The sequence below is a fragment of the Vulpes vulpes genome, chromosome 9, assembly GCF_048418805.1.
Source record: "Vulpes vulpes isolate BD-2025 chromosome 9, VulVul3, whole genome shotgun sequence".
Taxonomy (NCBI): Eukaryota; Metazoa; Chordata; class Mammalia; order Carnivora; family Canidae; genus Vulpes; species Vulpes vulpes.
This window is the reverse complement of record NC_132788.1, coordinates 4974760-5002258: the sequence shown is the minus strand read 5'-3', so window position 1 is coordinate 5002258 and position 27499 is coordinate 4974760. Positions and strand designations below refer to the sequence as shown.

The window sequence follows — 27499 nt, the reverse complement described above, 5'->3', positions numbered from 1 at the left end:
ACCATGCTTTCGTTTGCTTTGTGCTCTTTCTCCTGGACGGGCTCTGTCCCCAAATGGTGATTAGAGGAGTACAGACAGGTAGTTCTTCAGCTCCCGTGGCTGTGCTGGATGGAAACAGCCCTTGAAATGAAGTGATACGCAAAGGAAATCTTTCAGCATAATACAGTTACCCTAATCACTATAGAATACGATGGCTCATGTAAGGAGGGACAATCGAGAAACCCCAAGCAAATGAATATGGACAGCTCCATGTGCCACTGCTCACCTGGTCAGGTGACCATGCAGAAGCACCAGCCCAAGGTCCTTACTAGCATTTTCTGTTCTCTGACTTCCCTAACTGGTCAGGGACAGAGGCAGGGAGGCAGCATGGTTGTTGCTGGAGGGAGTCAGCCCTGGGAGGCAGGAGGGCATTGCCCTCTGCCGCTAAAATAGCATCACAACCTTTGCGTGGATTTTGCTTTTCATAGTTGTGTTTCATATCTGTTTCTGTTAATATATAAAATACACATAAATGTGCATTTTACTTATGTATATTTTTTAAAGATTTTGTTTATTCATGAGAGACAGAGAGAGAGAGGCAGAGACACAGGCAGAGGCAGAAGCAGGCTCTGTGCAGGGAGCCCGATATAGGACTCGATCCCAGGACCCCAGGATCATGCCCTGGGCTGAAGGCGGCACTAAACTGCTGAGCCACCCGGGCTGCCCTATTTATGTACATTTAAAGAGGTGTTTCGTTTCTCCATTGGAATAACACTTGTTTATAAAACTACAGAAAACTAGGGGCACCTGGGTGGCTTGATTGGTTTAGTGTCTCTTGGTTTCAGCTCAGGTCATGATCTCGGTCGTGAGATGGAGCCCCCAGGCTGCCTCCTGACCTGGCGCAGTCAGCGGGGAGTCTGCTTGGTATTCCCTCTCTCCCGCTGCCCCTTCCCCAGCTCATGCACACGTATTCTCTCTTTCTTGCTTTAAAATAAGGAAATAAACTCTCAGAAAAAAAAAAAAAGAGACAATTACAATCCACCGTGATCCCACTGCCTAGTAATAAACATTTTATTGAATGCCTTCTGAGTCGGCTTTCAAAACAAAACTGAGACTTTATGTCCTTTTAAGTAGCCTGCTTTAAAAAGACCTCAGAATAGTTACTCTGTTATTTCATTTCCTCTAAAGCCTGTGTTTTCACAACTTGGCAGCGTACATACCTTTCAGAACTTGCATACACCTTGCATGGATTTACCAAGCCCAGAGACAGAGGGCTTGAGACTCCCCTTCCTGAGATCTGTTCCGTAAATAACTCCTGAGGGCCTTGTTGGGTACCAGCAATGCCCGCTTCCTGCTTAAAGCATCTTAGATTCGTACCTTTCAGATCAGGTGTCGTCAGCTGTGACATTCGCAAGCCTGCTCAGACCACTTGGTGCACGGGGGGTGCACGGGGATGCACTCCTGGGTAGGTGTCTGCCCCTCCCCACTGTGTGTGCACGGACTACCTCTCCTGCATCCCTGGCCACCAGTGAACTTGTGGCTGCAAACTGGCTCCAGGGGCCTTTGCCTCCAGAAGTCCCTGCCTGAAGGCCTCGGGAGTCCGTCTCTGTAGTGTAGATGTCTTATGGGAGATAAAGAATCGATACCATTGACTATGCATGTTAGAGGGGCTTCTGGGAGGCTCATTTGGTTAAGCATCTGCCAAGGTCAGCAGCTCAGGTCGTGATTCTGGAGTCCCAGGATCGAGCCCCACAACGGCTCTCTGCTCAGTGGGGAGTCTGCTGCTCTCTGCCCCTCCCCCTGCTCAGGCTCTCTCTCATTCTCTCTAAAATAAGATCTTTTAAAAAAATATGTATAGTAGGCAAAAATTACAAAGGACCAGATAGGCCCTTTTTACCCCCACCCCCTTTTTGGGGAAAATCAACAAAACTAGGCCAGGTTTCGTAAAGACCCAATTCTAAACCTCATGTACTCATTAATCCAAATATAAAGCCCTCTGAAACACAAGATTTAGAAATAAAATTGAGGCTTAAATTGAAAGGCAGGTCTTAGAAGAAGACTCCCATCATTTTAGAATTTTGTTAAAAGTACTTAGAAAAGCCGATAGATATGATTTAAAAAAAAAAATAGAAAAAGAATGCTGGGTTATCACTGTGAGGATGATTTGTGTTGAAGTAGCAGATTCCAAAGCTCAGGAGTGTCTGAGCCACGTCCTGAGATGGTGGGGGGCTGAGCAAGCTGTGGTCCCCCCCATCACAGCACAACCCCGCCCCTGGAGCCCGTGAACAGAGCCTGAGGACTTGCAGATGTGGGTGAGGATCTCTGCGTGAGGGATGGTCCCGGATCATCTGGCTGGGCCCTGAGTGCAAGTGCACGAACCCCAGTCACGGAGGCAGAGATGTGGGCACCCATGGAGATAGGACGCCGTGAAGGGGGAGGCGTGAGGACTGGGGTGATGCAGCCGCAGCCGGGGCACGCTGGCGGCCCCCAGACACCGGGCGAGGCAAGCAGCAGGTTCTCCCCTAGAGCTTCTGGAGCAAGCGCGGCCCTGCCCGCACCTCTGTTTTGGCCAGTGGTACAAATCAGGACTCGGTCCCCAGAACCTGGTGAGACTGTTTCCGTCGTGTCGTGCCTCCAGTCTGTAGGGCCTTGTTCATGGGGCCCCTGGAAGCTACGAGGGATGGACAGAGGCTTGGTGACTCCGGAAGGCCTGAGAGCCCCGCGAGGAATGTGGTCAGCTGCAGCCGCAGAGGCCATAGACGGGCCTGAGGAGCCTTGGGCTCTGGGGAGCAGACTCCCACTGCACCCGTGCAAACCTGCACACCTGCAGCAGGTGCATCAGCAGGATCCCGTGGGCCCGCCACGTGACAGCCAGCCCAGGACAGCAGGAGCAGCGTTCCAGGACAGGTGGGGGGCGAGAAGGCCGCTTGCTCTCCACCCAGTGGAGCGGATGGCTGTGTGCTGACACCGGCAGGCAGACAGACGACCAGCATCGGGTCCCAGGCCCAGGAGCTCAGGCCGGGGACATGGGCAGCCTGCCCGTTGGCTGTTCTCTGCAATCCCGGTACCCTCGTCTGGTTCTGTCACACCGTGTGCAACCAGGGGGCTCCGTGGTTCCTGCCTCCCACCCCTCACCCCTCCACCCTCCTGTCTCTCCATCGTCATCAGTGACCTTTCTTCCAGAATCCAGGAGCCTTACTCAGTCGCTGTCCTCTTGCTGTCCTCACTTGGTGGCCTTGACACACACACACCCTTTCGTCCTGTGACACCTGACCTCCACACCGGCTTTGTTTAGTGTTGCTCAGGGTGGCCGCTCTTCTCTCTGGGTGTCCTGTGTGCTGCCTGTCACCGACTCACTTCACTGGGACCTGGTCCCAGGCCCCCATGTCCCTTCACAGTGGCTCCAGACAGAACCCAGGTCCATTTCAGTGACACAGGATGCACATCTCCTGGGCAAGAAGCTGAGAGAAGCAGACGGCCAGGCGGCCCCCCCCCAGCGGGTTAGGACTGCGTGTCCACCAGCCCATCATGCAGCTACGTGATAACTGGACTGCTGACCCATGGCCACACGGGCCAAGGTAACCTCAGGTCTACATGGCACAGACCGGCTAGAGGGATGCTTGGTGGACCGTTAGGAAGATGTTCACATGTGAGTCTAAGAGTCAGAACATGTTTTCGCTTTAGCAACTTTACTATATTTTGTATTTTACCATTCAGCCTTTTGGGTTTCAAAAGCGGCAGCGTGGGCAGTGAAACCTGCTCCAAGGTCTGGAAGCCAAACCACAGAGCGCAGGTGGATTTCCGTAGCTGTTGTGCTGAGAAGGTAGGCGAAGGAAATGAACGTCCCAGGGCACGGGTGTTCCTGTACCTTGGCTGCTGACCATGTAGGCTGGGCCGTCGCCAGGGACGTGACTCCTGGAGAAACTGTAGAGTCTCCGTTGACAGACTTGCCCCTGAGTTCCGTGAAGGTCAGTGGGTGCGGAGTGTGGTCTCGCTTCCTGCTGAGTCCGGTGGCCGGGAAGGCGTCGCTCCTGGGCGCCCGTGGATGAAGGCCGGGGGCAGCTGGCAGCCGGGCTCTTTCCACCACCCGTGACCATGCAGCAGCTCACTTCCTCAGTTTGCCCAGCCGTGAAGTGGGGACGCCTTCCTCTTCCACTTCCTTCCGGGGATGCCCATCATGACCCAAGTACAGCTGCCCCTCGCTTCGAGGGCTGGGAAAGAGAATGTCTGCCTGTTACAAAGCAGCAGAAAGCCTGGGAGGGCGGCGTGACTGTGAGCAAAAGCGTGTTCACCGTAAGATTCATCCACTCGGCGTAGACTGAAGGGAGAGCCGGGAGCCCTCGGACAGCTCCGCGCCCGTCCAGGTGTAGAACAGAGCACCTGGTTTTTCTTAAGATCTTCCTTAAGGGAGTGTGTGTGATAGAGAAGGTGAGGGTGGGGGGCAGAGGCGGAGGGAGAAGCAGGCTCCATGTAAGGAGCCCGACGTGGGACTCGATCCCGGGTCTCCAGGATCACGCCCTGGGCTGCAGGCGGCGCTAAACCACTGTGCCACCGGGGCTGCCCTGGTTTCCTTTCTCATACCTGCACCCAAGAAGATGTATTTCATGAAAATATTAACAAAATTCATCAGAAATTTTTCTTTTCTCCTGCCTGAAAATAAGTATTTATCTCACTTGCTGGTCAGTTCCACCAGGCTCTTGTTCTGGGGCCGGCCCTTAACCAAAATACGCAGCATCAACAGACAGGAGTTACGAGTTAGCACTTGAGCAAAAGCTGGATTCCTTAGTCTTGCTCACGCTGACAGACGGCCCTGCCGTTAAATATCCAGGTCCGTGAACTTACTAGATCTTGAACGTTCAAGTAACAGCTGGCTTTTGTCTGGATACGGCGCACATTTCCCCCCGGAATATGGGGGCACGTCTAACGAGGACGTCCAACGGGGAACCCACGTCTGGAAAATGCACAGAACAGAAACGCAGCCATTCGGAGAGTCTGTGGTGTCACCCCGACCCCTGCCTGGGGAAGAGGACAGCAGTGCCTCCGGAGGTCGGGACGGGCCTCCACGGCGTAGGTGCTGCTGCTGCGGACAGGTGCACGGCGCGTGTGGGTGGGCGCCCGTCCTGCCCGACCCGCGCAGACTCGGGCACGACTAGTAGGCCAGTGGGCACGTAAGAACCAAAAATCAGAGCCTAAGAACTGCTGATGGCAAAGCGATCCAGGATGGAGAAATGAAGCATTTAAAATGGAAATACCGCCAGTGCTCTGAAGTAGAGCCCGGTGTAAATGCGGTAATTAAAATAGTTGCTAGGCTGCTCTCGATTACCTTCGCCACGACGGCCGCCTTCATCTTTATGGCGGTGCTTGGATTCCAATCAGAGCTTTCGAATGAACTTGCGTTGGTGTTTTCAGAGAAGTCTCACCGTAGAAAACAGATGTAGTTCTCCGGTAATTATAACCGTTTTTCATCCTGTGGAAGAGAATCCAGAGGAGCGAGATGTGTGCGCCGCGGCAGGCAGATCCCAGGGAGGTGACGGAGTGGTGCGACCGTCCTGCGGCGTCCCTTCGCTCGTGTGTCCTGGCGGGTCACTGGGCCCCAGCACCCCGAGGGGCCCCAGTTGGCGTGACAGCGTCAGTCCGGGGAGAGTCAGAGCTTCCGGGAGCCAAAGTGGTTTGTTTGTTTTCATGGAAAGGATTATCCCTTCCTTAAGATCCTGGGAGTGACGGAAGGGAGGCCTGAGTAGTTGGGATGCGAGGTCCTATCGGTGTCATGGGTGGAGGCGGTCGCGTCCGCCAGCAGCCTCCTGGCACAAACGAGGGAGGTCAACAGGGTGCGGGAGCCCACGGGTCCTGTCGCGGGCACGGACCGGTGATGCACCGTGACCCCGCACAAATCCCTCCGTCCCAGCTCTCCTCGTCCACCGCGGGTCACCCTCGGAGGGAGGAGACCTGCACCCACGCCCTCTCCCCTGGTGTCCTGGCCACTGCAGTAACTAGCAGTCACGGGACCGTTTTTTAAATTTTTTTTAAAGATTTATTTATTTACGATAGACACAGAGAGGGAGAGAGGCAGAGGGAGAAGCAGGCTCCATGCCGGGAGCCCGACGTGGGACTCGATCCCAGGACTCCAGGATCACGCCCTGGGCCAAAGGCAGGCGCCAAACCGCTGAGCCACCCAGGGGTCCCCCATGGGACCGTTTTAAACCAACAAAAGTACAGTCTTCTTGGGAGAAGAATAAAGACTGTTCTCTAACAACCGCAGACGTCGTGACATTCTTGGCATCGGAACAAGGAAAGCATCTTGGGGACAGGACAGGTGGGCACAGGGAGCTCCGGAAATCTGTTCCTGGTGTGCGTCACCACCTGGGTCCTCCGTCCTCCGAGAGCCAGCGGAGCTCCGCACCGTCCTCCCCGAGGCCGAGGTGAAGGCAGTCCGGCCGCCGGATCTCCAACCCGGGGACCTGGGACGCCGGCCGGGGTGTGGGCCGAAACGGTCCGCTGCTGCGATCCATCAGGGCCGTCGTCTGCTGGACATATTTCAAAGAAAAATGTCAGAAACGAATTGTAGGAATTTGGGACGTGATTTTTTTTTTTTTTTCAGGGAGATGCTGTTTGTCCTTTGGTGTCACACAGACGTGTGGTTTAACTTGAAGACGGCCCGTTGATTCTCTTCAGGCCCTTGAGCTGCCCGGGGCCTGGCATTCACCTGCCAACCCTGGTCCTTACAAGGTTCTCCTCCAGTGTCAGATTCGGAGTTTCTCAGAAAAGTATGGACATGGGGTGTTGGACCCCCAGGGAGACTTGGGGTCATGTTGTTTTGGGGACACGCTGGACTCGCGATCCCCTTTAGAGTATTTATTTTAACAAGCTCTACGAGAGCGGACGTGGATCTGTTTCAAAATCTCGGTCACCGTGTCTGGCATATGGTGGGTTCAACCTAAATACGGTTCAGAGCAGAGGCGGGCTGGATTGTAAAGCTCGTGGCCGGGGTGGGTTGGCATCGGCGCGCCTTCCGCACGCAGACGGGCGACCCTGCTCCCGGTCTCCCTGTGGCCCAGATGATGACTCTTTCCTGCTCAGAGGCGTTGGCGACTTCTGGCGTCTGCCACACTGGTCTCCACACTTGGCTGTGACCGGGAGCTGCTCTCTGGGAGGGTCTCCTCAGTGGAAGGCTGGTTCGCCGGGGCCACGGCAGCGAGGGGATTCGAGGTTCCCGACTGCAGCACCTGGCACCCCGGCGGGCTTCAGGCGCTGGCCGCGGCTCTGGACGGCCCGTGTCCCCAGGGGCAGTGTGGTGGGAGCCAGAAGCCGTCCTGAAGACAGGTCCTCCCTCCCTGTCCCCCCGTCCCATCTCCCCTCCACACCCGTGGGCTCCTGGTGCACCGAGCCGCCTTCTAGGTAAGCTCCGGGGAAGTGCCTTACCTGGGAGTCCACGCACCCGCTCCCTGGAGAGGACGGCCTGGACTGTGCAGAGAGAGGATGCACGTAAAGACGGGTTTCCTGAGCTCTTCATCCTGGAGAGAGATGTGCGACCAACCAGGGAAACCGCCGTGAAGAGCTCGCTCTGCCCAAGGTCGAGCCCTCCCTTCCCTCCACATCAGCTGACGCCGAAGCCCCCGGTCTTTGGAGACCAACAGAAGCCGCTCTTGCAGCCGAGAAGCTCCCTGGTCTCCTCTGCAGCTCTGTGTTGCGGGGCCCTGGTGGTGCCCCGGCTGCCGACGCAGCACCCGACACAGGGCCCTGCCGTGGCCGTCCTGCAGCGCGTCCCCTCGTGTGCTCCAGCCACTCCCACGGCAGGGCGGCCCGGTAGGCACATGTCCTTATTTTGAGAAGGTGCGTGTTGAAGTATTTAGGGCTGAGGGGAAATGATGTCCCTGACTTCACTGCGTTAACAAAAAACCAAGTACAGAAAATATTTGCATTTGTTGGATGTCGGTAGCTGCTCCCTTGTACTCTTGGTTAAATTTTATCATACTCGGAAATGTTCCCAGTAAAATGGGGGCTTGGGGCGGGACTTTCTGTGACCCCTCCTGGCTCTGTCCTGGGCTGGCTTCTCCCCTCCTGTTTCCCCTCTGACCCAGGCAGGATCATGTGGGGGTTTAATGGGGGCTTCTGGGTCTCCGGCAGCCAAGCTGAGACCTGTTCATCACCTGTCTGCTTGGCATCTTAGAGGCACTTCGGGCTCACAGGTGCCCCTTGCATCCTGGGGTCCCTGTGCATCTACCCCAATACTCGGTTAGACAGCCAGGGCAGGTCTGACTCCTCTCTGTCTTCCTCCCTGTGTCCACGGGTCCTCAGGGTGGGGGTTTAACCGCATGGCCGTCTGGTCCCACGTCTGGTATGGCCACCCCCGCCGGTGCATTGGCGCGAGCCCCTGCCCCCCCCCCCAGGGTTCCTACCACTTTGCACACTTTGTCGGTGTCCTTCCCCCCCTCCGCCCCCCAATCCCCGGTCCTTCTCCCAGTGTGGCCAGAGGAGCTTTCTAAATACACGTGTAACAGAGGCAACTCCTGATGTCTCTTCACCTCCCCAGTGCCCTGGGCGTGAAGACCCGTCTGCGAGTGGAGTCTGGGCACCTACATTTTGGGTGCCTCCCCTCAGCTCCTGCACCACCATCTCAGGAGAGGTTTCTTTCCTCCCAGTTCGGCTCTTAGATGGGAACCCCGATGGCAGGCTGGCCCGCCCTGTGACCTGGGCCAGGTGCCAGTGTCCTCAGTTGGTAAACGGAAGCGATGACCGGGTGGTGAGTGAGTTATGGCTCAGTGCCTAGAGCAGATCCTGACAACAGAACCCAGGAGCTCAGCAAGCTTAGTGATGATCATCATCTGTGTGCTGTCCCCACATCGTGTTCTCCGGCACCATGGTGACCCTTGTGTGGCATATACAGATAAGGAAACTGAGGCGCAGAATGGCTAGATCCCTGTCCAGCCGTCCAAGTCCTCAGTTGCAGAGTTGAGATCGGGACCCAGGTGTCTGGCTTGGACACCCGTGCCCCTCCTTGTTGGCACCACCTTTGTTAGGTGATCGGTAAATACAAGAATCCAAATGGAGTCATTCACAGAGAGTCCTCGGGAACTTGATAAATCGTTGCAAGAGAACTTGGGAAAGGAAGTCCTTACAGAAACGTTGAGGAACTGAGTTTTAATTATTTTTTATTTTTTTAAAGATTTTATGCATGCATGCATTGCGTGAGAGACACCCAGAGAGGCAGAGACACAGGCAGAGGGAGAAACAAGCTCCCTGCAGGGGACACAGGACTCGATCCCGGGACCTCGGTGTCACGACCTGAGCCAAAGGCAGATGCTCAACCGCTCAACCGCCGAGCCGCCCAGGTGACCTAGGAACTGAGTTTTTAAAATCCCGATCTTGGGGATCCCTGGGTGGCGCAGTGGTTTGGCGCTTGCCTTTGGCCAAGGGCACGATCCTGGAGACCCGGGATCGAATCCCACATCAGGCTCCCACTGCATGGAGCCTGTTTCTCCCTCTGCCTGTGTCTCTGCCTCTCTCTCTGTCTCTCTGTGACTATCATAAATAAATAAAAATTAAAAAAAAATTAAAATCCCGATCTTACTGAAGTGTAGTTCACCCACCGTCAGAGTCCTGGGTGGAGGCGGCCCGGGCTGGAGGCTCCTTTCTGGGTTTGTGTCGGGTCGGGGGTTTGTTTTTGGCTTGGCTTTTTGCCACAGCTTCTCTTGGGGTGTTTGTCATCCGCCAAGAGATAGTGATTCTCGGCGGCCGCTTCTGTGCCCCCGAGGCTGGGCTGGCCCCTCGTCCTGGCCCAGTGTCCCCGAGCTCTTGAGAGCTTTCTGGGCCTCCCTAGCGCGCCTCTAACCCCGCCTTAGTCCCGCGCCTCCTGCGGGTCCCAGGCTGGCGCCCGGGCTGCCGGCGGGGCCACTAGGTGGCAGCACCGGCCCGGGCTTCCTGCGGCTGCGGTCGGGGAGCCCAGCGGGCTGAAGGTGGGGAGGTCCTGCGCCGCATCGGTTCTCATTCGGGAGCCCCAAGGCCCATCGGTTAGGCGAGGCGCAGGTGGCCGGGATTGGCCGGGAGCCCGCGGACGCGTGCTCACCTGCTGGCAGGGCCCGTCCCTTGCACCCACGAAATCCTCCCCGGGCCTGCTCGGAGCGCACAGTCCGTGGTTCATGAAGTTTCTGTCCTTATGGGACAATACAAAGTGCATATTGTGGAGCAGACGACGCGGTCTCATTAGGGAAAACGTGATGATCAGGCCGGCCGTGTGAGGCTCGGACGCAGGTGTGAACAGGAGGGAGGCGGCAGGTGCTGGGGGCGCTGTCCCTCCCAGCCCCCACCTCTGCCGTGTCCTGGTACAGGTGTGCTCGGTTTTATTTCAAGGAGATAGTTGGATGGTGGGGTTTTTTCCTTTTTTTTTTTGAACAGCTTTCAAAGTAAGTTGAAGAATTTAGGTCTAAAAAAATTAATAGCTACAGGTAACCGCAGCAGATATTATTGGCAGATGCAGCAAAAAATATATTTCCCCAGAAAATTGGATTTTGCACATAAAACTTAGTAATACTAATAAAGACAGGTCATTACCAGTTTTAAGCCAAATAAGCAAACTCAAAGAGATCCGCTGTCAGTGTGAATCTCGGTGGTTTTTTATTTTTTTGAGAAGTGTAAATCAGCTTTAGTGTAGCAAGTGCACCACGGATTTGCTCCAATCATTCCTACCCCTTCTGACTGTGGGTAGAGTTGCTGGCGCCGAATAATTTACAGTCCTGTGGCAAGGTATGTTTATGTTTAAGCTGTGCAACGGTGTAGCTAATGAGAAAGATAAGAAATTTATAGTCCTCGGTGATTGATAGGATTACTGCTTCGGCATTAATTGAAATCTGAGGGATCACAGCTGTGGGCTTAAGTTGGGGGGAAAAAATGACTTCAAGTAAAGGAAAACTTTTAGATGCACTTTTGAACATTTCAGAGATAATTTTCCTGCTGACAGTATGGTTGGTGGTAGAAACAGTTGCTCCTTGCCAGGGCTTGGGTAATTACACAGAGATAATTATGGCATTTCCTTTGTGACCTCCCTACGGTAGCTGGTTTACAAGTGTGAGGCCAAAAAAAAAAATTAAATACTGTGGAGTTTTTTAAATGGCTTTAAAATTTTACACGTATAATAATAAAATTCTCTATGGCTAACTCTTTGCTAAATATTCTCCGAAATATTTAAGAGAGTAGGGAAAAAAAAAAAAACCCAAACCCCATACTAATAATGGTAGAGGCAAGTCTGTGCTATTAGTCATTGCCTTAAAATTTCCTGATTGTATTAAATCTGGGGATGTCCAAAGCAATCTCACAGAGCTTTCCCTGCCTGCCACTTTTAAATGCACCATTCTTGTTTAAGCTCAGTCTTGTGAAAATGTCTAAATTTCCCCATTAAGTGCTTAAAAAGTAATAAAACTAAAGTCATTAGCCTTCACTCATCAGAGCTGTATCAGGAGAAATATTCTTTGGCGCAATAAATCTGACCAAGGGTTCGACATTCATATCCCTTGGATTCATTCCCTGGAAATGGCCGTTTGAAGGTAAATTGCTTAAGTAGGGCAGTTTAAATTTTTAATACAATCTTATTGTAACTGTTAGCAAATGATTAAAGTGCAAAGGGGCCTTATATGTTCTGTAAGATTTATAATAAACGCTCTATGATGCCTTTTCTGGGCTGAGTTATAGATGTTATGACAGCTAAATGCTTATAAAGGCCAGAAAGTCTCAAATGCAGAGTTGAGTCTTTACAGGAGACTGAATCATGCTTTCCGAATGCAGACATCTTCCCGGTGGACACTTGTTAATTCCTGCGTTGATGGTCTTCGGGCACCTGCAAGCAAGCCTTCTCAGGACAGGTAGCCTCACGTGCTTCCTGGAGCCCACTGCACTCGGCCGACGGAAGCGGTTTTGGAAAATACAAAAACCAGCAAATTGCTGTTCCCATCGCCAGTTTGCTCGTGGGATGTAAATTACTCTTCTCATCAGACGTCTTGTCCTTTGTTGGAATGCCTTTCATCTGTGACACGTTCTGGCCCGTCTTGTAGGGTCAGGGCGGCTCAAAGCTACATGTTTGTGAGTCGCGGCCACTCTGATGCTCTCCTTACTTTCTAGACCGCGGGCTGCAGTGAGATTCCTTTGACTGTCTGCTGGCCAGCTGTTGTCGTGTGTGGATTTGATGTTTGCAGGCAGGTGACCAGGCAGCAGGACTGGCTCTTTGCTCAGGGCCCCCGCTGCAGCCCAGGAGAGCCATGGGGGGTGGACAGAGGGGCCAGGTCAAGGTCCAGAGCAGTGAGAGCCTCATCTTCTGCTTCATGTGCATTTGAATCAAAGCCCCTGTTGGGTGCATCTTTAATACATTTGAAGGCTGGCTTCAGCCTCTATAAACTTAACATTTTCTCCTTGTCTTTTTGCCCACCAAAAGAGAAATCTGTTTTTGAAAACAAAGACAATGCTGTTATTTTTTCTCACTTACATTATTACATTGGTTTTGGAGGAAGGTACTAAATACTCAGATTTTCTAAACTTGCTTTCACAGCGTTATTTAGCATATTCAATTTCCTGGGCTGAAACTTGCCTTTTACTTACACGCCTCATTCACAGGTGTATTTTGAGTGTCTTCGGTGAAGGGAGAACATTCCTTTTAATTTCCTTAATTCTTGAGGTAGATACTAATGATTTGAGTTCTTAACTAGCACACATTTGAGTTCTTTTTATCTATCCACGTTGGGTTCCCCCCCCCCCTTAAAATGAATTCCCAAAAGCTTCACTCAAAAAGCTTGTCTGTAAACATATTTATTGCTATTAGATAAAATGCGATGAGTAGCAGTATCTGTGGAGGAACTGCAGAGCTCAGGGGGAAAATCTCCTTTCTTTGAATAAATAAAAGTCACAGTCACTTCTTTTCTCTTTAAATATTACCCCTGAATGGTGTTGAAGCAGCAGTATTGCAGATTCAATTTTCATGTTTTTTGACCCTAAGAGACACCTGGTGATATAGTCGTTAGGTGTGCCTTTTGCTTACGGTCTTAAGAGTAGAATCTGTGTATCCTGCAGCGGTACAGTAGGTGTCGGAGAGGAGGCGACTGTCCTCAGCTGGAAGTGCCATCACTTGTGTGGAACGTTTTTTGAGTTTTTAACCTCTTAAAACCATTGGGGTACGAATGATAACTTTTCATGACCTGCTTGCTGGTTGCTGTCTGAGAATTGAGTCTGTGAGTCTATGACTTGTTTCCCATGTGTCCACCATGGGTTTTTCTAACTCCGTTTTTCTTGGCAAGTTTGAGCCATGGTGTCATCAAGGATAGCATTCCTCAGTTTTTTGTTCGTTTTTTGAGGATGATGTGTTCTTAGGGTGGGTCAACACAGTGCTTTTGAGTAAAGGAGAAAGGGCTTCAAACTTATGGTCTAAAAGGTCATTTTATAATCTATGTACAACCAATGCATGTACCCCGGGTCAAATAAATTTATAAATGGATTTTCTGATCTAAAGATATGGGTACGTAGTCCCTTTCTCATCCTTGGCAGGACCAGAGAAAGTCGATAATTAAGTGTCAGTGTTCTTCATGGTTAGAAGATCACCATCTCCTCTAGGAACCTGCGAGGAAGGCAGGGAAGGACTATCGTGTTTCACTGGGATGAGAAGACGACCTGGTAATGTCCCTCCCCGGGACTCTAGTATCTTGGTGCTCCAGTGATGTAGTTTGCAAACTTGGGATTGTGGCTGTGTCTACAAGACATGACTCAGTGAAGAGCCAGGAAGTGGAGGATTCCATTTATGTCACATTCTGCAAAAGGCTAAGGTAATCTATGGCCAGGAGACCCAGAAGGGTGGATTTGAGGAAGAGTGAAGGGATGTGGGGGGCACGCAGGAGCCCCCCCCAGGGGATGGAAACATCTGAATCTTCGTGGCGATTTGAGTTGTGGGACTTGTCACAACTCCCAGTGGAAAGGCACAGCTGAGATTCTTGAATTTTATGGTATGTACATTTAATCTCAAAAGGAACCTTGAACAGTTAATGAGTTAATTATGCGCATGCTGAAATGTATCCAGTGGAGGGAACTAGTGTCTGCAGCGGATTAGAAATGCATCAAAAAATAAGATGGATGGGTCGATGGATGGGTATGTGATAACGCAGCTATAGCAACAACATGTTACAGTTAGGGAATTAGGTGGTGTGTAAGTAATTGGGCATTCACTCATTCTTTTCAATTTTTTTGTGCAGGTTTTTAAAAATTTGCATTTTAAAAATTGAGGAAAACTCAAAATAGTTGCTCTTGCGTTTAAAATATTATTTTACATTACGAGTATTTTACATTAAAATGGTCCAGAGAAACTACATCTCACGTGAAGTACTCTCCCACTCACAGGTGGAGGTGTGCAATAGTATTGTGCGCTCTCACCTTTCTAAGATGAGGCTTTCTGGAATTAAAATGGATGCACAATTCTTTTAAGAATTTCCATAATTCAGAGAAACTGGCGGTAACAGATAGGGATAGCTTGACTTCCCCACCGTCACTAAATCACAGCAGATTACAAATTCAAAATCAATCCGTATTCTCTGCTGGACTCTAATTAACACTTAAACATTATTAGTCACAAACGTGAAATCTTGATCGGCGATGACCTCCGGTATTCTAAATGTAAATAAAATTAGATTTAGATCCTTTTTAATTACCTGAGGTGCTGTGAGTAATTACAATGGCAATTGATAAACTTAATTTCTTGTTAAAGAAAAAAGAGAAAACTTACAGAAAGTTTTTCTACATGATCTACTTAACTCTTCAGTAACCACGACCTATGGAAAAGAATTCTCCAGAATTGTGTGTTAATTAAACAGTTATTATATCATTCCTTTACTTGGGCCCTCGAATGCGTATGACTTCACTGCCTAACATCCTAGAACATCACAAAAGGCAAGACATGCCCAAAGGAATCTTGCGTGTTTGAAAGGGTGGGTTTCTGGGTGGTAGCGTCCGTTACATAATAATAATTGATGGGCGGCGGGGAGAGCGTTACAATGACTTAATGCACGGAGTCCCGTTGAAGACCGAGTGGAAATCTGTTTTGTCATGTCATCCTTCTTCCTAATTGCATCACACTACATTGTATAATTCAGCCTGTGTGTCACTGTCACTTGTTCGAAGGCCTCTCGCGTTGGGGCCACCACCATTGGCTCATTATTAACAGAGCCGGGGGGAGAGGAATAATTTTCTCTGGTTCCAACCAAGACATCTCCTCTCCCACTTTAAGAGGGAAATGTCTTTTTTATGGAGATTGTTGTAAGGATAATTATTTCTGGAAATAGGAAAACAGCTTCAGTTGTGATAGATAAGTCCATTTTTCTTGAAAGTTAAAAGATCTCTGAAGGAGAATGCGCTTGTGGCAAACGGGATTAGAGAAATTCCTAAGCTCCTTTTTTCCTTAAACCTACATCTTCAAGCAGGAAGTAAATTAGACCCGATGAATTGGGCTAAGCCAATATTAATCAAACTCTGTTAACTTTTGCAAAAAGGAAACCACCCGGAGATTGCACCTCACTGTTTCTGTGTCGGGTTCCCTGGTTTCAGAACCTGTGCGCGGTTCCGACGACTTGCCCGTTCTCTCGTTCTGGGCCCTGTCTGTTCCTCGTTGATCCTCCTCTCGTCTGGCTTTAAGTTTTTGTGTGATTTCTTTGGCCTCAATAACTTAGCATAATCAGCAATATGTGTCTGTCATACTTTGTGGTTCCTTCCCCGTTTCCACGCTCGAAGATCCTTACGGCAGTGCCTTCCCTCGCATTGGTTCCGTGTTCGTGGGATCCTGTGCCCCCCACACCCCTGGGGATCGCGGTGTGTCTGTACCCTCACCCCGAGTCTGCCTTTCTTTCACTTCCCCTGTGAACTGGGTTAGTACATTCTGTGGCCGGTGGTTTCACCTTCGAAGCAAGGGTGGATGGATGTACGCGGCGCAGCAGGAAGGGCGCAGAGCCTCGCCAGGCAGGGGGAAGGATCTGGGATGAGCTTTCACCTTCAGGGGGTGTCAGAGACATTTCTGCTCTGGAATCATCAACTTTCTCCGCAAGACAGCTTGATGAGTTGAGAAGAAGTGACAGGCTCATTTTTCCCCTCTTTGTTTAAGCCATTTATCTTTCAGATCCTGCCTGCCATCTAAGTTGTATTGCCAATTTATTGGGATATTCACGTGCCTCGTCTTGAAAGACACTGATTTGCATCCAACTTGAGAATAAGTGAGAGAGAAAGTTAATCATCTCTTGGTCTTTTGAACGGCCTTGCACGGGGTTTAATTGTAGCACTTGGAATGTTTCCTCTTCCCAGTCTGTGCTGAGCTCCGTGCTAACTTAGGTCTCGGTGGGAATATCCTCGTGATCTAGTCCAGAAAGCTTCCCTCTTTGGAAGGTCTTTAATTTACACTTTTTGAACATTTTTCTTCATTTCAGATTAACCTAACCTACCTTAGCTACTCTCTAGCTCTGCTGACTTGTCTTCATGATTATTTATTCAATTAAGGGGAGGAATCATACTGAATGTTACGTGGACAGTGAATAAAATGCTGCCTGGCAGCATATTAAGAGCAAAGTGCCCTGACTTCTGAGCTGGAGAGATCCCGAAGGAGAAGCCCCCTGTCCAGAGGTCCAGGTGACCAAATGGCATCCCAGCCCTCGTCCAGGTCTCCACACCTGCTGGGGGACCAGCTCCCCCCACCCAGCATCTCACTTTGGTGATGCTTGGAGCAGAGCCCTGGGGTCTGTGGCCAGCAGCCGCTCCCTCGTGTCCCCCGGCTCATGGGTGCTAAGACTCCCCACCTTCTCCCGGTTCAGAGCTGAGCCAGGGGCCCCACACCAGCCTCGCGGTCGTTGGAAGCCACACTCATCCCACGCTGCTGACCACTCACTCGGCAGGCATGACACTTCTCGTGTTTCATGCCTCTCTGATCGTTTTTTCCAAATGCTTCCTGCTTTTAAGGATTCGTCAGCATTCCCGCAAGATTTGTAATTTCTCAGCATTTCCCTTTTTGAGAATTATCTGGACTTTTGTGCCTTTAAAGCTGCTCATGCTCACACAGCTTGTCACAGATCTGACACACTGGTGCCCAGAAAGTCTTGCTGAATTCTGTGACGAGGAGTGAGGGGCTCCAGGGTTCTAGGCCAAGACCGATGAGCACTGCTTCTTGACACCTTAGTAAAATGTCATGGGAAGTTGCCTGAATGGTCTCTTCTGTGGGATGCTCCAACAGCAGAAGCCATGCTGGGCATCCTGGCTGCAGTGTCACTGTTGTCAGTGATGGTGACAACAGCTTCTCACAATCTCTCCCCATCCAGCAGGTTGCCTGGCGTGTACCAGCTGCTCTGTGACGTAAGGAAAGAAACAGGGAGTGAGTAGGGATGCGGTAAAGTCTCTGAGGACGACTCCCCAACACACAGAAGGGAAAGGCGCCAACCCCACAGAGTGAGCAGAGAATGGGCAATGCTCAGGCATGACCAAGGTCACTGGTGTCATTGCCTCACCTTCTGGGTCACACACGCCTCACGGTTTCATCCCAACCTCACCTGTGGTGGAGGGAGGTGGGAGCAGAGCTGGGATGCCTCCTTCTCCCTCTCTGTTCCTCCTGAGAGGCATCACTCAGATCTTTGGTGCCCATTCCCGTTGGAGACACTGGGTGCCCCTGGGAGCCAAGCAGCATAGCAGCACCAGTGTCCTTTGGGTGTCAGGGGCTCTCAGGGGCCTAAGCCCGTCCCTACTTCTCCGGGTGTGCACCGAGTATCACATTAACACCAGATGCTGGGTGGGATGGTGTCCCTTCTGAACCTCCTGTCTTGACACCCAGACAGAGACACAGAAGAGGCCCTTCCAGCTGGGGAGGGAGCCTCGTCTCCCTGAGCCTGGTGCAGACCTAGGGGCGTACAGCCAGGAGGGAGCCTGCACCCCATACATGCAGGGAGGACAGCCAGCCAGGAGCCTGCACAGTGAGGAGGGGTGACGTAGTGAAGGTCCCGGACCACGGTGCTGGTGGGGTCCGTCAGCTGGAGAGAACATGGCTATGAGCGTGGATCCGAGGGAAGACCAGACGGCTCGTGGTCAGGGAGGGCGGGGCAGCTGGGGGATCCCCCAGGAGGTCCAGAACTGACCATCCTGTCGTGCTGGCGCATGGCACAGACCAAAGCCTGAGGACCCAGGCAGTGCCATTTGCAATGCCTGCCTTTTCTCCTAGGGGAGAGATGCTGATCGAGGCCGATTGGAGCCCCAGCAGTCCATTGGTCAGACTGGCTGTTGGCAACACCTGCCAAAGGACGCTTGACAATGTGGTGTTGGCATATGTTGACACTTATCAGAGAAGTGAACATTTGCGGTCCTGTAGGTCTGGACCCAGGGACCCTGTGTCCTTGGGAGCCTGGAACCCAGCGGGCAGTCAGCATCGTGGTTCCCACCCCACCGGCCTGGTGTCCACGGCGACTGTGGGACTCGCTTTCCTGTTGGCGGCTGCCCTTTGGGACTCGACCTTCGGGGACAGTGGTGTCGTGAAAGACGTGTGAGTTTTCTGCAGGAAGATTTGATGTCTCCATGACCACAGATAATAACTTGAGATGAAAATTAGGTACATGTGTAAAGGAACATCGAATCAACCGTGTTCATTTCTCTGAGAACCGTGCAGGTTTCTATTCATTTTACATTCTTTGACTTTCTGTGAAGTGGGGAATCCAGCCGCCTTGGACATGGTAGAAATTTCCCCTCATTCTGAAATTAATGTCAGCAGCCATGACTTTGCTCCGTCCTGAAGGTAACTGTTTATTACACTCGGCATTTAAATCCCCCGATTAATAGGAGCAATTAAACAATAGCTTCATTTCCAGCAAATTAACAACCCTAATAGGTAATTGCGACATAAATGAAGATAAATTTGTTTTAATACAACGAGATAAAAAGAATACAGACAAGAACTGAATCTCAGATTAAGAATTCAGACTTCATTAGTTCCTAGGAAACTTGAGAGCTTCCCCAGAAGAAACAGAAGTGAGCTTGGCTTTTTAACCACAGCCTGCTTTGGATTTGAGATTTAAAAATATATCTATAATAGAAATATTGTCATGGTTTACGCTCAGATAGGCGTTAGAAAAGTCATCAGAGGATCTCCCCTCTACCCCCCACCCCAATCCTCTCTCCTGATGACTCGCTTGGGGCACAGCTGCCAGCAGTTGATTCTTGTCCAAAGCCAGGTTTTCACTGATGAGGAAACAGAGAGTGGATGCGTAGAAGATCATTTCTTTTGTACCCACCCCTAAATTATTTTTATGACCTGTTCAGTTACAGGGTCCCTTTTCTTCTTTATTAATATTCGTCATAATTAGAAAACTGTTCTGGTGGTTTATGGTTTGTTTGGCAGAAATGTGGAAATGAGCAGGCCTGTTTATGGAACGATAAATGTTGCGTTGGTGCAAACGGTGGGTTGGAATGAATGGGACACGTCCTCTCCCGAGAGCAGCGGGGGGAGGTCACAGGTAGTGGCAGGGGGGTGGGGGGAGAGCCTCGCTAGACCCAGGTCCCCTCTCTGCAGGTCCCCTGTGCTGCCGGGAAGGTCTGACGTAGTGCAGAGAACAGGAATGGGGTCCAGGCGGGTCTTTCTCAAGAGGATCAACATTTTCAGGCTTTGGGAACCTTGGCTTAGAATAGTTCAAGTGACTAAATCCACTTTGCAAGTTTTTAAACTATAGAGGTTCCCCCCAAACACATCACTGAGCTTCAAATCACCTTAGAAGAACTCCTTTGGGGGCACCTGGGTGGCTCAGCGGTCAAGCGTCTGCCTTTGGCCCAGGGCGTGATCCTGGGGTCCTGGGATCGAGTCCCCCATCAGGATCCCCACAGGGAGCCTGCTTCTCCCTCTGCCTGTGTCTCTGCCTCTCTCTCTTTGTCTCTATGAATAAATAAAATCTTTAAAAAAAAAAAAAAGAACCAACTCCTTCGGGTAGCTTTGAATTTGTCAAATGATGTGAGGTCCACCTAGTATTCAGTACCCTGTGGAAGCATTAATCAAGTATGAAGGTAGAGTGACAGCAGTTTTAGAGATGAGTCTTAAGACTGGAGGTCTGTGTCCAGGCTCTGGCATCCAGGCCACAGCAGCTCTGCTACAGCCCCTCGCCCCCCACGCGCCCCACATCCGGATGGAGTGACCTGCAGCTCCCACACCACACCAGGTGTTCTTCCAAAGCCTGGGGCTTGTCTCCGGCCCTTGAGTGGTTTCACTGGCCCCTGTTGCCTCGAGGATAAAGCTCACGCTGGCCACTCCTCTTTGCATACGAGATCCTTAGAGATGTTTCCAGTTGCCCTTTTAAGCTCTTCCTGCCTTCTCTCATAACTCCCCCCAACCCCACTGTGGGTTCATGTGTTCACTCAGGTACCCAGTTGGTCAGTGCGTGTTGACTGTCAGGTACACGTTGGTCCTAGGAAGGTAAAGAAAACTTGGTATCTAGCATTTCCAGAATAGTCGGGAGCTCCGTGGAGTCGACCCCTCGTCTTAGAAGATGAGGGAACCGTATTTCCCAGTTGGCAGGGTCTTCATAGGTGCCAGGCCAGACCGTGGATCCTTCTGGTTCACTAATGTCATCAAGCCTCAGACGACCCAAGAGACCTTCATGCGTGCCCCTCCCCACCCTTGTTTTCTGGCATAGCCCCATCTACACTCAAAACTCAGGTGATAAGAAAACAAATCTAAGAGACGGGTGTAGGGCTACCCGCATACCGAACACGCCTCCCTTAACATTGACCAACTTCAAGATTTTCTCAGCAAGAGAAATCCCACCTCGGGTTTCTTTTCATTCCTAACGAAGTCACAAATTCAGAACTATAATTTGGTAATTTGGTAATTAATTTCTTCTTAATTAATAAGATAGTTTAATGATCACTGAGCTGTAATTTAAAACTGAGTTGAGACATTAGAGGATCTTTTATTTGTTACTGGAAGATTTACAGTCCCTGGTGGCGTGCGTTATTTATGGGAGTCCTCCCTGGGGTTCTGGTTGAAGAGCCTTCCAGGGAGAGGTGCCCCGGACCTTACCTTCGGGTGGCAGCTCCGGAGACGACGTGACGCATGCCGGGACCTCATCCTCCATCTGTGCTTTTAAAATACTCCCGTGGAGTAAAGTTAGACTCTCATGCTAATTGATTGTGTGGTCTTTTGTTTTTTGTTTTTAGTTCTTTTTTTTTTTTTTACAAGTGTGTCTGTTGTAAACATTTTAAATCCTATTCTTATTGGATTTATTCCTGCTTAAATTGCCGTCTTACATTGCTCACGCAGGCTGGGCTTTCCATCCATTTGTCTCCATCCTTCCGCCCATTACGGGCTTCAGCGTCCAGCACTCAGCTCTCTCCCCAGCAGGTGAAGAATCGTCCTCCTCACCTCTGGTCCAATTTGCACACGTTCCACTTGGCATCTCCGTGTGGCTCTTCTGTGTCCATCAGATCCACGGGCTGTGGCAGTGCCACCTTGGCTCCTCCCGCTCCCTGCGACCCTCTGCTCCCCAATGCAGCCTCAGTGCTTGGGGCTAGAGCCTGTGCTGTGTATACGGTGGCACTAAGGTAGCGGAAGTTGACATCATAGAGGGTGTAATAACGTAGGACGTTGAATAGCGAAACACTGCAAAGTCAGTCGGCTCGTTACATCCCTTGCAGCTTGCGGTGAGTTGGGGTGGGGCGAGGTGAAGGGGCAGGCCGCCTCGGAGCCTGGACGCTCAGGACCCGTGTAGGGCGTCTGAGCGAATCACGAGTGACAGGGAGTGGGGAAGACGCAGCCCACAGGAGCCTTGGAGCCATTAGGTCAGTGGCCTGGTGACCTCTGATGGAAACGTCGGAGCTCCTGGGGTGGGAGCTCGTTGAGGTGACACACCGGGTCGTCCGTCCCTCCTCTCCCCCTGCTTCTGTCCCTGTCTCTGCTGGCTCACAGGTACCACTTCAAAAGTTCTTGTTAATTGATTAATTCAAGCAAATCATTTAAACCAGAGGAGATATTTCGCTGATTAAATTTACTGACGTTTATTGGACTATGCCAAAAATGTCATAATCATTAATGAAACAAAAAGGCTTAATTTAGGATGTTGCAGAAGCCAGGCTGTGCCATGCAAGAGGCAGCTCAAAGGGAGCCCCTGGCCCCCGGGATCTTTCTGCAAGTGAGAGAGCGAGAGGCCAGACCTGCCGTGAAGCGTCACACATCTGGTTTGGGGAATTTATTACACGGTCGTATACTGAGTGATTCCTGTCGGCCAGGCGAGGGATCCAGGGGTGGAAAGTAGAGCCCTTCGGCACCGCACAGTCCTCACCGGGTGTGAGCACGTGTGCGTGCGTGTGTGCTTACCTGCTCCTGCACATGCAGCGGAGCCCCAGCTTGGCGTGGGGAGACTCCCAAAGTAGCCGTACTGGCACCTGAGGGTATTGGGGTGCAGGGCCTCTGCTGAAGGTCTGGATGCTGAGGGGAGATGGGGCCCCAAGTGTGGCTTCTGAGAAGGGGTAGGAAGTGGAGGGGGGTATGCTCTGGATGGTGGTGACAGCTTGTGCTCTGGGCTTCAGAGCCACGGCGCCTGGTGACCTCCGTGTGGCTTGGCTGTGAGGCTGGGGAGGCAGCAGCGTTGGGTCTGGAAGGGATCCCGTCCTCCTTGGGCTTCCGAACCGATTAAGAAATAAGACCAGAGACCCAGGCCCCTCGCAGGTCAAATCATTACTCTTTATTGGTCAAGCTGTGCTGGCAGATGAGGCTTCCCCGGACTTCCTTCTGTGGAAGCCAGAGTCAGACCGTGTCGCCCACCGGGTTCCAGGCAGCGCGGGAGCCCCGTGCTCCCCGCTGAGCCCCAGCGCACAGGCCCCCGCACTGGGGGGTTCAGAAGGGAAGCTCGTTGCCGGACCTAAGTCCCCCTCCCAGCGGGGTCCGGCGCCTTTGCGGGGGGGCCTGAGAAGAGGCCAGCAGCGTGCGGGCAGAGGGAGTCTGTGGAAGGAAATGGCACGCGTGGACAGTGCATTCCGCCGAGGAGCTTCAGCTGTAAGGTCCGCCTGCCGGGAGCTGAAGTGTGAGCAGGACAGCGCCCCGGCACGACGGCCTTCAGGGCGGCGGGGCGCTTGGGGGCCGCCTCGGAGGCCGTTCCAGGAACCGGCCGTGGAGAACGAGGTCTCGGACCAGGGCAGTGGCAGTGAAGAAGAACGTGAGGCTCCGGTGCGAGAATCAGTGATGTGTCGTGTCCCCTCCCTCCATCCCGGGTTTGGGGGTTCGGTGCAGAAGGGCGAGGCTCAGCTTGGGCCGTATGGACTTCGAAGTACGTCCCAGGGGAGAAGTGGAGTTGGTCATGGGATACGCGGTTCTAGAATGCAAGAGGCCTCCCGAGCAAGGCTGTCCTGCAGATTCGGGGGCCATCGGTGTTGAGGTGGGGGACACTCCAGGTGGAGGGCACGGAGCTAGAGGGGGGCTGAGGCAGCCTGGAAGCACCCACACGTGGAGAGCCGGCCAGCGAAGGAGGCTGAGGAGCAGAGGTGGCAGCCGAGGAGGCGCAGTGCGAGTCTGGAAACGCGCCCGGCAAGGAGGGAACCGTCAGCCACACCACATGCTGCCTGGAAGTCCAGTAGGATGGTGGCCTCCAGTCCGTGCCGTGGCCGTGGCCGTGGCCGGCTGTGCGAGGGGAGGAGGTGGAGGCCACGGTGCGGTGGTCGGACCAGAGGAGCAGGCCTGGGGGTCCCCTGCTGGGCGACGGCTGACGGGAGATGGACGACGGCCAACTGCTCGACTGAACCAGCGTCGGCCGAGCGTCCCGGGGGCAGGCACCGCACTGCCCTTCCCTGTGATCCAAGTAAGACGCGAGGGTCATGGGGACCGGGCGGGTACAGAGCGGAAGACGCCAAATCTGCTGGGGATGCTGGCGGGCAGGCCTGTCCCGTGGCCACGCGGCGTTGTTGCCACCACGGCTGGGCCACACCCACCGCACCCCTACCCCGCTGCTGCCACCAGCCCCCCCGCCCTCTCTGCCTCAACCGTGACACCGGGTGACCTAGTGGATGGGACCGCCCGGCCCACTGTCCAGACGTCAGCCTCAGTGACCAGGCGGAGACGGCGCGGGTGAGAGGCAGGCCTGACTCCCGACTCCCGCTGTGACCACACGCTGTTCTTTTCCTGGTTTGGTGCGAATGATTTAAAAAAAAAAAAGCCAAAGCAGAAATTGGGTATCATGCCAGTTTAATGGAGTCTTACTTGGAACTATCAATCTTCTTTTTATCACTGTTTAAACGGTGCCATTTATCAATCATCTCTCCAATAGGAAATTTTTAATTGGTGGAGAAAGTAAATGTGTAACTCACGTGTTGCCTAAGTACTTGAGTAAACTTCTTTCTTAATTGAAGAATGGAAATATGTATATGAAAGTATAATTAAGAGTGTGGTTTAAAAAAAATTTCCCAAGTCATCACTCACATCAGGTAGGGGCCACTACCAACCCCCAGACGCCCCTTATGCCCTGATCATAGGTATATCTTTTATGTTATCCAAATAAAATTTCCAGGGATGCCTGGGTGGCTCAGTGGTTGAGCATCTGCCTTCTGCCCAGGGCGTGATCCTGAGGTCCTGGGATCAAGTCCTGCATCGGGCTCCCTGCGTGGAGCCTGCTTCTCCCTCTGCCTGTCTCTCTGCATCTCTCTCTGTCTCTCTCATGAATAAATAAATAAAATCTTAAAAAAGGGAAAAGAGCCAGATGCTCAACCAAATAAAATTTCCAAATTGTGGAGGAAGTGACTTAAAACAACACAGAGCATCAGTACTGAAGTATTAGGAGGCTAATAAAATTGGTCAGCAGTGTTGGGTAAAACAAACATTTGACTATATGGTGATGACACCGTTCAGGACTTAGGTGTAGCTCATGTCTCTGAAACTAAGAAAACAGCACCTCCCAGTGATAGATTCCAGATTCTCAGCTCGTGATTGTGTGTGTCTTAATTCATCCATTCACATCCATGTATTTATTTAAAACATATTTTTCATTTGTTGAATGAGCAAGTGTAGACAAAGACTCGATAGCAGTTGTCCAGCCACTATAATCTGAGGGTAATATTCGTATTTTAGGTCCGTTAACATTTCAGTGTTGTAATATCATGAGTAGTTAGTGATTACGGTTTAGGAAAGCAGTGCCTCCCTCTAGCGTTCCATTGCCTGTGAGTTGTTCTGGAGGAGGGAGACCCATCCATCCATCCATCTATCCATCCACCCACCCACCCATCCATCCATCCATCCATCCATCCATTTATCCATCCATCCATCCATCCATCCAACCATTTATCCATCCATCCATCCATCCATCCATTTATCCATCCATCCATCCATCCATCCATCCATCCATCCATCCATCCTAGCCACCCTGGGGCTGACTCCTGTGAGATCACTCTGCCTTTTTAGCAAGGTCATCCTAGGGATGATGGACCATGACACTATGTTAGCAGGCAATGGTCATGCTGGCTTTTGCACACCTGAACAATTCATCTTGGAAAGTATCAAAGTGAGGCACACACAGACGTCACCCTTCAGGTCACCTCTTTGGGGCATTTGGCAAGTAACAACAGCAGCAGTTAACCGTAGGATAGGTTTGGTTTTTCACTATGGCGGGGAGGATAGGATGGCCATTCCTTATAAGATGGTCACTTTGCCTCCTCCTCCCCCACCCTCCCATTTTTATTCTTGAGTCTCATGCTTTCATTGCTCATCATTAAGTTATCCCTACTATAGGGGTCGTCCTATGGCTCTAAAGCAGTCTGTTTTTTTAAGATTTATTTATTTATTTGTTGAATTTATTAGAGAATGCAAGGAGGAGGAGCAGAGGGAGAGGGAGAGAATCTTAAGCAGACTCCATGTCCAGTGTGGAGCCCAGCAGGCTATATATATTAAAACTAAATATTTGTAATTCATTTCCTTTTGCCATTTGTTCATTGAGGTAGGAAGACTTAAAAATTATGGGGGAATGGGAAAATAGAACAAACATGAATAAAAGTTCTAGTGAAAACAAGATGCTACGGGTCTTAGAAGTTCTCACTTCAGTTTATGGAATTAATGGGGTGGAACAATTAAACAATTTTAGTACTTAATGTGGGGCTCATGCTTTGTATAGCTGTCACTCAGGGAGAAGCCTTACATTCTCTTGGGTCATGAGCTCACTCCCACCAACCTCCAGCCAGGAGAGGTGGAATGCTCATTTGTATTTGGATTTTCATAAAATGAAGATTTCATAACACATTTGACTTGCCTTAGAAAGTTTCTCAAATCTTGCCTTAGCATAGAAAACATCTATGGAAAATGTCTGTAAAGCTCTCCAAGAGCCTAGCCCTGTTCCATTCTGGCTCCGTGTCCTCTCTGCAAGCTTGAAGATGCAAGAGTTCATAGTCATCTGGCAGAATTGCAAATCAGAGGCCAGAGTGAAACCAAAATGCATCTGGGTTGATCATCAAAAACCTCTTTCTGCCTGCTCCCCTTAAAAAAAGAAGTATGTGGGCAGCCCGGGTGGGTGGCTCAGTGGTTTAGCGCCGCCTTCAGCCCAGGGCATGATCCTGGAGTCCTGGGATCAAGTTCCACGTCGGGTTCCCTGCACGGAGCCTGCTTCTCCCTCTGCCTGTGTGTCTGCCTCTCTCTCTTTCTGTGATGCTGATGCATAAATAAATAAAATCTTTAAAAAAAAAAAATACGTTAGCAATCATCCCAACAACCGTGACTTTTGGTCTTTGTATTTCACTCTGCCTGCCTGGCACCTGTTTTGCGGCTGTTGGAATCTGAGCTTAGATTTTATTTCTTGAGTTCACATAATGATTTTTAAAATGTTCTAATATACGTCTTCAAAGACCCCGGATCGATACGCCAATGGTTCTGAAATGACAGAATGCTGCGATATTCCTCTGTAATTTAAACATGATTAGCTGATGAAGCTTGTGATCAATACACTGCGGGAAGATAAATTAATTGATATCATCCTTTCGGGATAAGAGGCCCGTTGGAGGCGGGATGTAACTAATGAAGCTGCTGTTTCATCTCTGAGAGCCATTTTTTACATCTTGCGTTTTCGCTTCATCATATTTACACGATCATTCATTTATAGGAAAGCCATAAGCTGCGGACACACCAGTTCCCTATTAAAATTTTGTTCATTTGGAAAAGAAACTGTGGACGCCGCGCGTGCTGCTTCAGTGTTACAGCCTATCGCCGGGGACGGCGATCTATGTGCTCCTTTGCACGGGTGTCTTTAAAAATAGCGGCTCTCGGGGCCAAGACGAGGATTGAGCACCATTGAACTTCATTACAGCCGGTCCCCAAAGACACACATCTATTCAAACAAAAGCTGTAGTTATTCTGCAGTGACACCTATTGGTGTGGGAAGAGTTTTCTTATCGTGGACTTCCTTTCCAATTAAAGCCCGCATGCTTTATCAGCGAGCCTATTTGCCAAGAGAAGTTATGGCTGGTTGAATTTAGATTTGTATTGATTAAGATAAACTTCCAATGTGCGTAGTAATGTATTTAAATAAGGTCT

General features: G+C 51.0%; 1 protein-coding gene across 29 annotated transcripts in view; it reads left to right on the top strand.

Annotated features, from left to right (window-relative positions):
- Nucleotides 1-27499, top strand: part of AGAP1 (ArfGAP with GTPase domain, ankyrin repeat and PH domain 1) — a 524640-nt gene that overhangs the window by 224890 nt on the left and 272251 nt on the right. The gene's annotated exons all lie outside the window — the stretch shown is intronic.